At 37.2% G+C, this 12,285-nt stretch overlaps 1 protein-coding gene across 3 annotated transcripts in view; it reads left to right on the top strand.

The window, feature by feature from the left end:
- The window catches only part of CTNNA3 (catenin alpha 3), a 1,799,646-nt gene that overhangs the window by 1,725,636 nt on the left and 61,725 nt on the right, over nt 1-12,285 (top strand). The window lies entirely within an intron of this gene.

Genomic DNA, 12,285 nt, shown 5'->3' with positions numbered 1-12,285 from the left:
TGAGTTTCAAACCACTATAAAATGACCATGTTAGAAATAATGTCCAACTTTTCTACTCATCTTTTAATAACAGTAGATCATTTCTCTAGAGTGGGTATGGTAATAAAATAATATTTGATATCTATAATAGTTTCAGTTATCAGTGACTTTGAGAAGGACATGGACCAAGATTGTAAATTTAAGTTAAAGTGAAGCATCATGAATGTTCTAGGAACTTATATTCATGAGGACAAATGATAACAGCATACTTATAAATTTGTAATTTTAGGACTTCTAAGTCCTGACATTGGAATTTCTCTCAGTGAACCAACATGCTTTAAAAGAACATTACTGCAAAAACAAAAGCAAAAGGTTACCATCAAGAGTAGAAGGCAGGGAACTAATTTTTATTGACTATCTAGCTCTTGCCTATATTTCATTCCATTTGACCCTCACGATTGCATGCCAGAGAGATTATTTATTTGCTTGTTTTATTCTCACTAACACTGGAAAAAAATGACATTCAGAAAAGTTGAAAACTTCCCCGAGGTCATACTGGTAAATGTCAGAACTGGAGTTTACCTTCAAAGGCTTGAGTCTTTTCTATTCAGGTGGACAGACTGGAATCTACGATGACACTGATTAGAAGCACTGATTAAAAGTGGATAATTTGGAAATTATGTCTAGTAATTATTAGAGATAAAAAGTATTTCATTGCATTGCAATTTTGTAAAGACACAAACCATCACAACCTGTGTAACACTGGTGCCCTGTCACTTTTCAACAAAATGTATTTTAAGTTGTCACAGTCTGTACACACAGAGACCTATGTGGGTGTATGAATACATACATGCATATAAATGCATATATGCACATATATTCATGCATATACATATATACAAATTTTAATATATTGCATCTTTACTTTGGATTATTAGACATTGTCTTCATTTTCTCATTTAACATTAAACTAATGTGTAAAAGATTATTTATTTGTAGACCTAAGTCTGTCTTCTATTTACTTTTGTCTATTTTACATAGCCACATTCACCATCATTTGCAAATCCTGAATCCATATGAATGTTATTTTCCCATTATTTACTACTTCTGCAGGCTGTTGAAACTAACCTTTCACCCCCAAAAATACTGTTAAAATATGTTACTCTTAATTGTTCTTTCAAAATATAATTTCCTCCATATGTACAAATGGGTTTGTATTTCCTGTTTGGTACCATGATTCAAATTCATGAATTTACCCATATTTTCAGATAGATTAGGCACAAGTTTACAATCCATGATTTACAATTTAAAAGCTGAGTCATTACATAAAATAAGGAATAGCATTGCAAATCCAAAAGCATTTTGTCATCATTTTGCCTACAATTTCCATTTAGAAAAGATAAATCTGGATAAAAGAAACATTACATGCCCCTTTTATATACCTTACAGCCATCTGCTTGCAGGTAGATCCTGGAAAGCATTTTAAATACATTTCATTTACATGTTCCTAGGAACACTTGCTTTAATCTCTTAGTGACCCTGAGTTCTTGTCTTGTCATCTTTCCTTTTTAAATTGAGAGGAGGCTTTAATCTATGTCATCCTTTTTCTCTGAAATCTTTTGAAAAGTAACAAGCATGATTGCAAAGCAGACAAACTCATTAAACATTACAGGAATTTGTTATTCAAAACTAGATTATCCAAAGTTCACTAAATAAAGTTTGCATTTCAAAATCAGGTTCATGAAAAATTAATGTAGAAAATATATTTGATTAAAAGGAAGTAGGTAGAGTGCTTTCTGGGTCTGGGGTGTTAGGGGTTAGGATAAAGAAGATGAATCCATAGCATAAAGGAATGTGAAGCTCATTCTCATAATAGACCATTTAGTTAAAATGATTTTCTGGCTAATCTTACATCTGTCTGCAAGCAGTTATTCTGAAGTTACATGTTTTATTTAGAAGGAAGCCAAAGTGTAGCTAGTCCAAAACCCCAACTATGATTTGAGCATCTCTGTGTTCTGTGTTATAGAATATCTGGAGGAAAGATAGATGAATACAGGATGCCTCCTTTAAGATTAAATACATGCAAAATGAGAATACACAAAACATACCTATATATACAAAAATGACTCTAAAACAATTTAATAACCTATATAATAGTGGTATGCACAAAAGCAGATAGTAAGAGGTGAGGGAATAATGAACTGCACTGAGGTGGCAGATGGGCAAGAGAAAGACTCATACCTGGCTTGACTCTAATTTAGGCCTCAACGAGTAAGTAGAAAACAAATGTATACTCATGGGAGGGAGAGGAAGAGCATTCAAGGTAGATGGCATAAATGAAATAAAAAGATACGAACTGGAAAAGAGAAGGAGTCTATGGAAATAGCCGACAGTCTGATTCAACTGGAAATATTTGTTTTTGGCACTGTTGGTGGGGAATAGAAGAGATGCTGCAAACAGAATAGGACTATTTAAAAAGGCTCATTTATAACATTTTAATTTTACCCTGCAGGAAATTGAGAATAATTGAAAATTTTTAAGTTTGAGATGCGCATAAGCAGATCTACGTATTTGGAAATTAACTCTTTTTGACAAGGTGGTAATAGATGGAGAGACAAAGAGCTGGGAGAGAGAGGAGTAGTTAGGAATGATTTTTAATTTTTTAATTTTTTAAGTTTATTTATCTTGAGAGATAGAGCGAGTGAGCACATGCACATGCATGCTGGGGATGGGCCAAGAGACAGGGAGAGAGAGAGAATCCCAAGCAGGCTCTACACTGTCAGCACAAAAGCCCAAAGTGGGGCTTGAATTCACAAACCCTGAGATCAAGATCTGAACAGTAGTCAAGAGTCACACACTTAACTGAGCCACCCAGGTGCCCCACAGAATGGTTTTTCAAAGGAGTCCAAGAGAATAAAAGCGATGCAGCCTCAAAGAAGCAAAAGAAGAAAACCCGGATTGGGGCCTCTGTGGAGAACGGAGGTGAGAGGGCCTCAGGAAAGCCCGGGGCAGAGGAAACACCCCTAAGCACAGAGGCTCAGGTGGAAACCCCTTCCCCACCACCAACAGCCCCCAATGCCACCCCCCTCCCGGAACTAGTGTGGTATGTGGAGCAGCTGGAGCTGGGCCTCAAGATGCAGAACCCCAGTCCAGAACAGACAGGAAGGGCAGGCTACTGAGGCAATGAGAAACCTACACAGTGAAAGAACCCCAGTGCCTGCTGATGCGTTCCTTGTCTATGGACAACAGACTCAGATAGAAGCTCAGGTGCACAAAAACTGCAGGTTCTCAGGACTGCAGTCTATATAGTTCAGGTGCAGCCTATAGGTGAGGCCACCAGAGAGAATAGCCCAAGGGTCTGCAGGCCTACCCAAGGTCACCCTGGACACTTGATGAAGAGTTTAGCTTCAATTTATTTTATTTTATTTTATTTTTTTCAAATTTTACACACACACAGAGAAAGAGTGAGCGAGCTGAGGAGGGGCAGAGAGAGAAGGAGAGAGAGAATCTTAAGTAGGCTCTGCACTCTGCCAGACAGGGGGGGACTGATCTCCTGACTCTGAGATCATTACCTGGGCTGAAATCAAGAGTCGGTCACTTAATCCACTGAGCCACCCAGGCGCCCCAGGTTCAATTTCTTTTAGCCTCTCCTCCAACCTGGAACAGTTACCCTCCATGGGGAGTGTGGGGGTTTGTTCTGAGTGTGGAACTTTTCCAGGAATGCTCTGATAGATGTAGGGTTAGTCTATGTACGGGTGCTCAGTAAATTTGGTGCCATGGCTGTTGGGTAGATGTGAGTCCAGAAATTTGGTTACTATCAGACAAGCACAGACCCATTTGTAGGTTCAGGTGAAATACCTTCTTGCCAGAAGGAGGTCCATTTAGAAAAGCTCTGCAATAAACTAAAGTGAGTGTTCAGTATCTTGTAGAAAGAATGTTTTATTCAATCTTTAGGATGAGATTAAGCAGCTGTTTGTAATAAGGATTATTGGGGAAGCTATATAACTGCATATGGGTGCTCCCCTATAAATGGATGTCCCATCCAATGGTATAGTGCTCTATGCCATGATGTCACATTGCAGTAATAAAACTATTTTTTGACAAAAAAAAAAAAAAAAGGTGAACTCCTGGATTAAGGCGATAGTGGGTAAGAATGGAGAGGGGTGGATCCATGTAAGAAAAAACTCTGAAATAGGGGTTGATTAGAGTCCATCTATTGAGTGATAAAAGTGAAGAAGAAGGAAGAATTGAGACTTACATCCAACGTTCTGAGATTTGGTAACTTACTTAGTTAAAACTGGAATCATGAACCAAAAGCTATCTACAGAAGGAAGAGCAGATTAGGAAGCGTAACATAACTCACTTGGGTTTTACTTGTTGAATTTAAGTGACTAAGTGGCATTCAAGAAAAAGGTCTAGAAGTTGCTGAGTATATGATTCTGGAACTCAGAAGAGAAGTATGAAAGAGACATAGATGAAACCACTCCAGTGAAAGTATGTTAAATAAGAAAAAAATAGCTGAGACAGAGACCCAGATTGTTTTTTGCTGTTGTTGTTGTTGTTGTTTTTACACCCAGTGATTCTAATGTGCCTCTGTCAAATATGGAGACTTGGCTGTGGCAGTTTAATAAAACTGAGAATTTACTATCTCCATAAAAACAGTCTGAGAATGGGCAATCCAAGACTGTTACAGAAGCTTTGCAAAATTTTCAGGGAATCAGACACTTTAGTCTTCCTACTTTATTACTCTTGGCTTCTGGCTTTCATTTTTTATCAAAGTCAAAATATAGCTTCTCTGGCTCTAGCTATGGCTTTTATATTCTGGACAGGAAGAATGAAGAGGAACAGAAGCAAACATTCCTGACATTTTTTTAAGTTTATTTAGAGAGACAGAGGGAGAAAGACAGCATGAGCCGAGGAGGGGCAGAGAGAAAGTGAGAGAGAGAATCCCAAGCAGGTTCTGCATTGACAGTGAAGACCTCAACATAGGGCTCAAACCCATGAGCCATGAGATCATGACTTGAGCAGAAACCAAGAGTCGTACACTTAATCTACTGAGCCACGCAGGTGCCTCCATTCCTTACATTTTTTTAAATCCCCTTCAAAAGCTTTCACTTACTTATTATTGGCCAGTATTTACTCATTTGGCTATATATAATTGCAAGAGATGCTGAAAATATAAAATGTGTCTATTTCTTTGTGTATGTTTTCATGTACTCACATGGATTCCCCCAGTTAAATCTGAGTTTTGTTTCTTTGTTAAGAAAGAATGGATATAGGGTGGCAACTATCAATTTCTTTGATATCCTTCTACAATGATAAAAATCATATCAGTACTCACATTTATTATAATTATTTACTTTTTAAATATATATTCTCCTCTAGACTATAAGATCCTTGAATATTGTTGAATGATTGAAGGGATAGTAACCAAAGATTATAAATAATGCAGAAAATTCAGGTTGACTGAGTATTAATATGCATATCAGGTTTTACACTGAAAAGGTATCTTTATATCTTTTCCAAAGCAGTATCAGTAACATGGTGAAGGCAAAAATTAGGTCATAGTGGGCCAAATACTGAGTATGCAGTGACAGAAAAAAAAGTGGTAGCGAAACCTAAATTTTCCAGCAGTTTGTAGTTGAAAGGAAGGAGAGAGAGAGAGAGAGAGAGAGAGAGAGAGACTTAGGGGGAGGAAGGGAGGGAGGGAGAGAGGGAGAGACTTAAGGGCAGATGTAATTGTTAAAAATCCTCTCTCCTCCCCCACCCTTCCTCCTCCTCCCCACCCTCCATCCTCCTCCTCCACCTCCTCCTCCTTTCGGTTTACATTTTTACTTATGTACTTTTTAAAATGGAAGTAATTGAGTAAATGTTTAGGTAAAGAGTAAGAAGAAGCTGTAAAGAACAGATCTATGAAAAATTAAGACCACAAAGGATAGAATAAAATTTTAAGTAAGGGAGAGGGAATGGAATTAGGAAAACAAGTAGATGTACTAGGTTTGGAGAGAAAGAACTCTTCTCCTGAGGGATAAAGATTAATGCAGATATAAACGTAAACACAATCAGATTCTGATGAATGTATCTTCTTGCTGATGGATCCCATATTTTGATAAAATGGGAGGCGTAGCTTACTGTTAAGATTGAATTGAATGTTCTATCCCCAGTTTTACTTTAGCAAAAGAAGTAAGTAAATATGTCCATGTCTTTAGACACTTTTCAATACTTCTTGGACAAGAAAATAATTGAAGTTAACAGCAGCGATTTGAGGTAGGAATCAGAGATATTGTATGCTAGACATCGTTCTGGGTGGATTATGGAACCTGACTCAGCTTCAGTTTATCCTTCAATCACATGAAAATGAAACCAACATGGCCTTCAGTGGCTATCCTCTCTCAATGAAAGCAGGAGTATATACAAATTTAATTTAAAAAATGATAGCAGAACATGACAAAACTGTATAATTAAATATGCTATTGCAGGTTAGTTTCCATAGCCACCCTGACTTATTAATGTACCAATTTAGTAATACAGTAAAAATAGAATTCTAAGAAGATTAAAATGTACCTGGGTTACCTAAGGGCACTCCCATAAATTTTTCATCAATTGTTCCTCTAGTGTCCTTATGCATGGTGCCGAGTGGGGAAAGCAATTGTGCTTTATGAAAGGAGTCTCAATAAAGAAACAAATATTTTTATAATCTAGATTGTATGTACAGAAAACAAAATTCAGGAGGAAAAACTTAAAATGGTTTTAAACCGTTAAAACTACCCTTTCCCCAAATGTTATGCTTTAGGCCAACAATTCTTTTATACTGCTTAAAACTGATTAATTATGTAATTGCCACATTTTGTTGTATTTCCTTTAATGTGTTTAATTGCACTCCCTTACCCTGAGGCAGGTGTGCCAAAGCCACAATTTTAAAAATTGGATAAATAAATAAAACTAATCAGTCAGGGGGGAAAGATCAGCAAGATTGAAAATTTGCCAAGCAACTGCAATTCAGCTGTAGCAGAAATCAAGGGGCAGTGTGCATTCAATTAGGAACGATAGAGAAAAGCAACAATACAGCTATTGACCAAAAGAGCCACTAGGGCCTACAGAACTCAGGCAATCGAGTACAGAATGACTTAGTAGGTTAATGTGCTTGCCACGTTAAGACATTAAGGGAATTAGTTAATGAGCTTTCTCAACCTCCTGCAATCATTGGTAGTCATCAGGAAAATTGGGAAAAGTAAAAGATTTGGAAAATTAACTGAAGTATTCAGACATTTTAAAAACAGCTGGGAGGTATATGAAATGGAATGAGGAAGATATAGGAAATGAAGAAGGGGGAGAGGAATGGGGTGAAGGGCAAGGAGCAAAAGTAAAAAGAGGAAAGAAGACACTTTGCCAATAAATTTAACTCTCTACAGTGTTTTTTGTCTGTTTTTAATGCTAGGTAGGAGGCAAATGGAATAATAGATCTTAGTAGTTCAAAGAATATATTTAAAAACAAGCAAAAGTATGGGAGTGTTATGTTCTCTTATATTACATTGTAGTGAAGTAGACCCGGAAATTCTCTTGGTTTCTAGGTAATCTAATGTCACAGTGGATTAGATTTTCCTGAGGCCTCTGATTGTGCTATGCATCCAGGTGTAATAGCACTTGAAGGAACATTGGAAATAATCTATTCATGTTATATCTAACTCAGAGTAACTCTGTAAACAAATAGGTCAAGGATTTTCAAAGACTTGCCCTGATCGTGAAGATACCTAATGGTAGAGCCAGGACCAGAATCTAGATCTTGTGTTCTTCACTTTATTGCTACTGAAAGTAAGCCCGATGGCCTTCTAGTAGGTTTAGTGCCAAAGGGCAGGAGGTGGTATTGGTACACTCAGCTGGGGTGGTGCTACAGGTCACAAGAGATAGGGAAGGGTTTTAATTGAGAGATATGGGAAAACACTGACTGGAAGCACTCTTCAGCTTCAACACGAGAAGCCAATGTGTGGTAATAGGGAAACTGGTGGACGCCAAATTAGAAGACCCACGTTGTGATTCTAGACATCAATCTCTTTGAGTCTGTTCCTTCATCTATCAATAAAACTAAAGTTTAGGATTAATTGAGCTCTATGGTCTCTTTTAACTAAGAATTTATGATTGTCTTCTTCTTTATAGTGGATGTGTACATTTCTTTCTCATTTCCTCTCATGTATATTCTTTGTTGTTTTGTTTGTGATTGCCATGAGGAGTATATTTAATATCCTAAAGTTACAACATTCTAACTTAAATTTATGCTAGCCGAACTTCAACAACACACACAAATTCTATTCCTTTAACAACTCTATCCTCCACCCCTTTCAGTTGTCAGTGTCACAAAATTACATCTTCATATATTGTGCGTCCAAAAAACATAAACCAATAAAATTTTTAATGTATTAGCATCTAAAATTATGTAGAATACAAAATGTGTAGTTAAAAAAACAAATTGCATTAATATTAATTTTAGGTTAATAATTGTTTTTTAAAATGTATTAGCTTCTTAAATCATGTAGAAACAAAATGTGGAGTTACACAGCAATGTTATGATTATACTAGCTTTTATAATGACCCATGTATTCACCTTTACTGAGATCTTTATTTCTTTATACAACTTTGAGTTACTATCTAATGTCTTTTCATATCAACCTACAGGACTCCCTTTAACATTTCTTTTAGGGCAGGTCTAGGGGCAATGGACTCTCTTAGCTTTGGTTTATCTGGAAATCTTAATTTCTCCTTCACTTTGAAGGACAGTTTTGCTGGGTATAGTGTTCTTGATGGACAGTTTTCCTTCTACCACCTTGAATATATTATGTCACTACCCTCTGGCCTTCAAAATTTCTGATGAGAAAGCTGCTGATTACTTATTGAGGTTTGCCTGTAAGTGACAAGTTTCTTCCCTTTTGTTGACTTCAAAATTCTTTTGTCTTTGGCTTTCCACAGTTTGATTTAACGTGTCTTGGTTGGCTTGAGTCTTTTTGAGTTCATCCTACTTGGGAGTTCATTAAGTTTTTTGGATGTTTATATACATGGCTTTCATCAAATTTGGGAAGTTTTCATCTATTATTTAATCAAATATTCTTTCTACCCCTTTCTCTCTTTTTTTGGGACTCTCACAACAAATGTGTTGGTTGGCTCAATGGTATCCCACAAGTCCCTCAGGCTCTGGTCATTTTTCTTCGTCCATTTTTCTGCTTGTTCCTCGGACTTGTTCCTTTTTTCTGTCTTATCTTCAAGTTCACAGATTCTTTCTTTTGCCTGCTCAAACTGGCCTTTAAACTCTCTAGTGAATTATTCATTTTAGTTATTTCAATTCCAGGATTTCTTTTTGGTTTCTTTTTAGGTCTCTTCTCTTTTTATTGATATTTCCAATTTGTTCATACCTCATTTACTTGACTTTCTTCACATCTTCCTTTAGTTCTTTGAGCAAGTTTAAGACTTGTTGTTTTAAAATCTTTGTCTAGTTGATCTGCCATTATGCCTTTGCCAGGGATAATTTCTATTGGTATATACATATTTTTTCCTTTGATGGAACATACATATTAGCTTCTTTGTATGGTATATACTTTTTTGTTGAAAACTGGTCATTTGAATCTAATAATCTGGTAACTCTGGAAATCAGGTTTTCATCCTTCTCCAAAGTTTGTTGGTTTATTTATTTGCTTGCTTTTTGTTTTGATTTGTGTGTGTGTGTGTGTGTGTGTGTGTGTATGCATGTGTGTGTGTGAGGGGGGTAGTTTTGCTTTTTAATTACTCTGTGCCAAGGATCAGCCTAAAGAGAAAACTGGAAGTCTACTCAAGTCTTTTTTTGAGCCTGTGTCTTCCACTGGGCATATGCAGTGACTTTCTAGTTTTATCTGTAGATGTGGTTGCTTTCGAATGTCCTAATTGTTCATGTATGTCTTCTAAAAGGAAAAAGAAAGAGAGAAAAATGAAGGGGGTAAATAAATGTGCCAGACTTTTAAATCCCTGGAAGTCACTTCAGCCAGAATAGGAAGTGCTTGCAACAATGAGGGGAGGTGCAATAACAGTGGCCACTATTTGTCAGCACTTCTGTGATAAGAAGCAGCAATCATTGGGGTGCCTGGGTGGCTCAATCAGTTGCGTGGTCAACTTCGGCTCAGGTCATGATCTCACAGCTCGAAGGCTCCTGAGTTACAGCCCTGTGTCAGGCTCTGTGCTGACAGCTCAGAGCCTGGAGCCTGCTTCGGATTCTGTGTCTCCCTCTCTCTCTGCCCCTCCCCTGCTCACGCTCTGTCTCTCCGTCTCAAAAATAAATAAAAATTATTTTTTTTTTAAATAAAAAGAAGAAGCAGCCATCAGTGATCAGAGCAGTGATGTTTAGAAGACAGGGTTCTTTTCCCCATCCTGACTTTTACAACTTGAATGCAAGCGCTCCAGGAACACATGAACAATGCCTGCCAAGTGGCTAAGGGGTGGGTGATAGTTGTTATTGTGCTAAGAGCTGAAATTGACAGATATTAATCATAATATCTTATAATGCCTTTTTCTGGAAGTTGCAAGCCTTCAGCTGACTCCAGAGTTTCTAAATGATGTATCATAATATCAGATGTCAGTTTCCTATTCCGCCATTTTTTTCTGGAATCTTTGATCTTATTCATATCCCTTACTGTCCCTTTTCCTTCCCAGTTTTTATCCAAAATTTTTCTTTAAGCACCAATTGGCAAACTATAACATGACATACCAAGTTGTGTTTTGATTTGTTTTAAAAGAATGCTTCTAGAATTTTGCTTAAACAATATGCATTAGTGAGAATGAGATCAAATGCTTTAGGAGTTTCCTATTAATTTTAGGTCCAGAGGAAAGTGAGATGTGTATCAAAATGGTGTAACGTTTTCCACATAATTATAGGATTGATTTGATACGGTTTTATTAAGACTGCCATGATATCTGTTAAAGAACAGCAGTGATCTGTTTTGTGAAATTAGATCACCTGTGCAATTAAGAGATGGAGAGGAAAAAATGTCTGGCTGAGGCACCTGTGTGCATGTGCACACTCGCACGCACGCACACACACACACACACAAGGTTGAGAAGGAGAGGTAAGGTAAAAGGAGAGGGGGGTAAGGAAAAAATGTGTGATGTGAGAGTCTCTACCATTAAATTTCCTCCTTATAACAATTGCCGTATTTTTATTTGTATGTCAAATAGCTCCACATTATTAAAAAGGAAAAATATTCAAAGAATTTAAAACTTAGTGAGAATTTTTTTTTTGTTTTAGAAGAAAGAATTGGCTTAATTGTTTTTAATCCTTAGAAAAGAAAAAAAGGGGGTTAATTAATTCTACTGTGTGCTAAACAACCCAAACCACAGAACTTCATAGAAGTGGGAGACAGACCACGAAAGCAAGCAAGATGTATTTGGCAGCTATAGGATACTGTGAAATTCCCCAACAGGGAAAGTGCAGCTGAAGTAAAAGAGCAGAACTGGATACACACATTCTGATGTTGATGAGTTCAGTTGGAAGACAGGGAGAAAAATCACAAAAGAAAAAGGTGGGGGGGGGGAGAAAAAAATCAAGGAGCTAAGGATTCTAGGACAGCAAAGTGCTGGTGTTCAACTACCTTTACCCAAAGGTGTTGATAAAGGCAGAACTGAAAGCAGACATGAAAAGAAGGTGAAGGCAATGGCAGTCTGAATGTCATTTGCAAAAGTAATCATTTCAGTCCACGGGTCATGCTGAATTTTGTTGTATATTATGAAGTAATACTAGTTATATTCACAAGATAAATGTTCCTCTGTGTGTGTGTGTGTGTGTGTGTGTTCTCTAGAAAAATTAATGCAATCCACATTTTCCCCTTTTGATTAGTAAAGTCTGAATGATATTATAGCAAATCAATAACTGTTAATAATAAATGCTATGTATTGACTTCTATGTTTTTGTTTACTCCAGAGCTCCACATCTTTGACACCTTTGGTATATGGGATTGGGGCAAGATAATTATTTGTTGTAGGAGGCTATATTGTGCACTGTAAGTATTTAGCATGGACTCTACCCCCTAGATGCCAGTGCCCCTCCCCAACTCAGTTGTGCTAACCAAAAATGTCTCCAGACACTGCCAAGTGTAGAATCATCCCTGGTTGACAACTATTGGATTAAGGGAAGGTAAGAATTAAGGGAATACTAATAATGCTGTTACAGATGTTGTTAGTCCTTCCTGCCAGATGTCTTTACCTGGTAATTCACCCAGCTCCCAGCTCCCGCAAGTGTTGGTGCTGTCATCCTCTCTCTGGTTCCTGTCTCTGGATAATTGTCTTCACTCTGTT

The sequence above is a fragment of the Panthera pardus genome, unplaced genomic scaffold (genome assembly GCF_024362965.1).
Source record: "Panthera pardus isolate Hobbes unplaced genomic scaffold, ASM2436296v1 HiC_scaffold_22, whole genome shotgun sequence".
Lineage (NCBI taxonomy): Eukaryota > Metazoa > Chordata > Mammalia > Carnivora > Felidae > Panthera > Panthera pardus.
The sequence above is the reverse complement of the archived record's forward strand: the minus strand, read 5'-3'. Positions and strand labels throughout refer to the sequence as shown.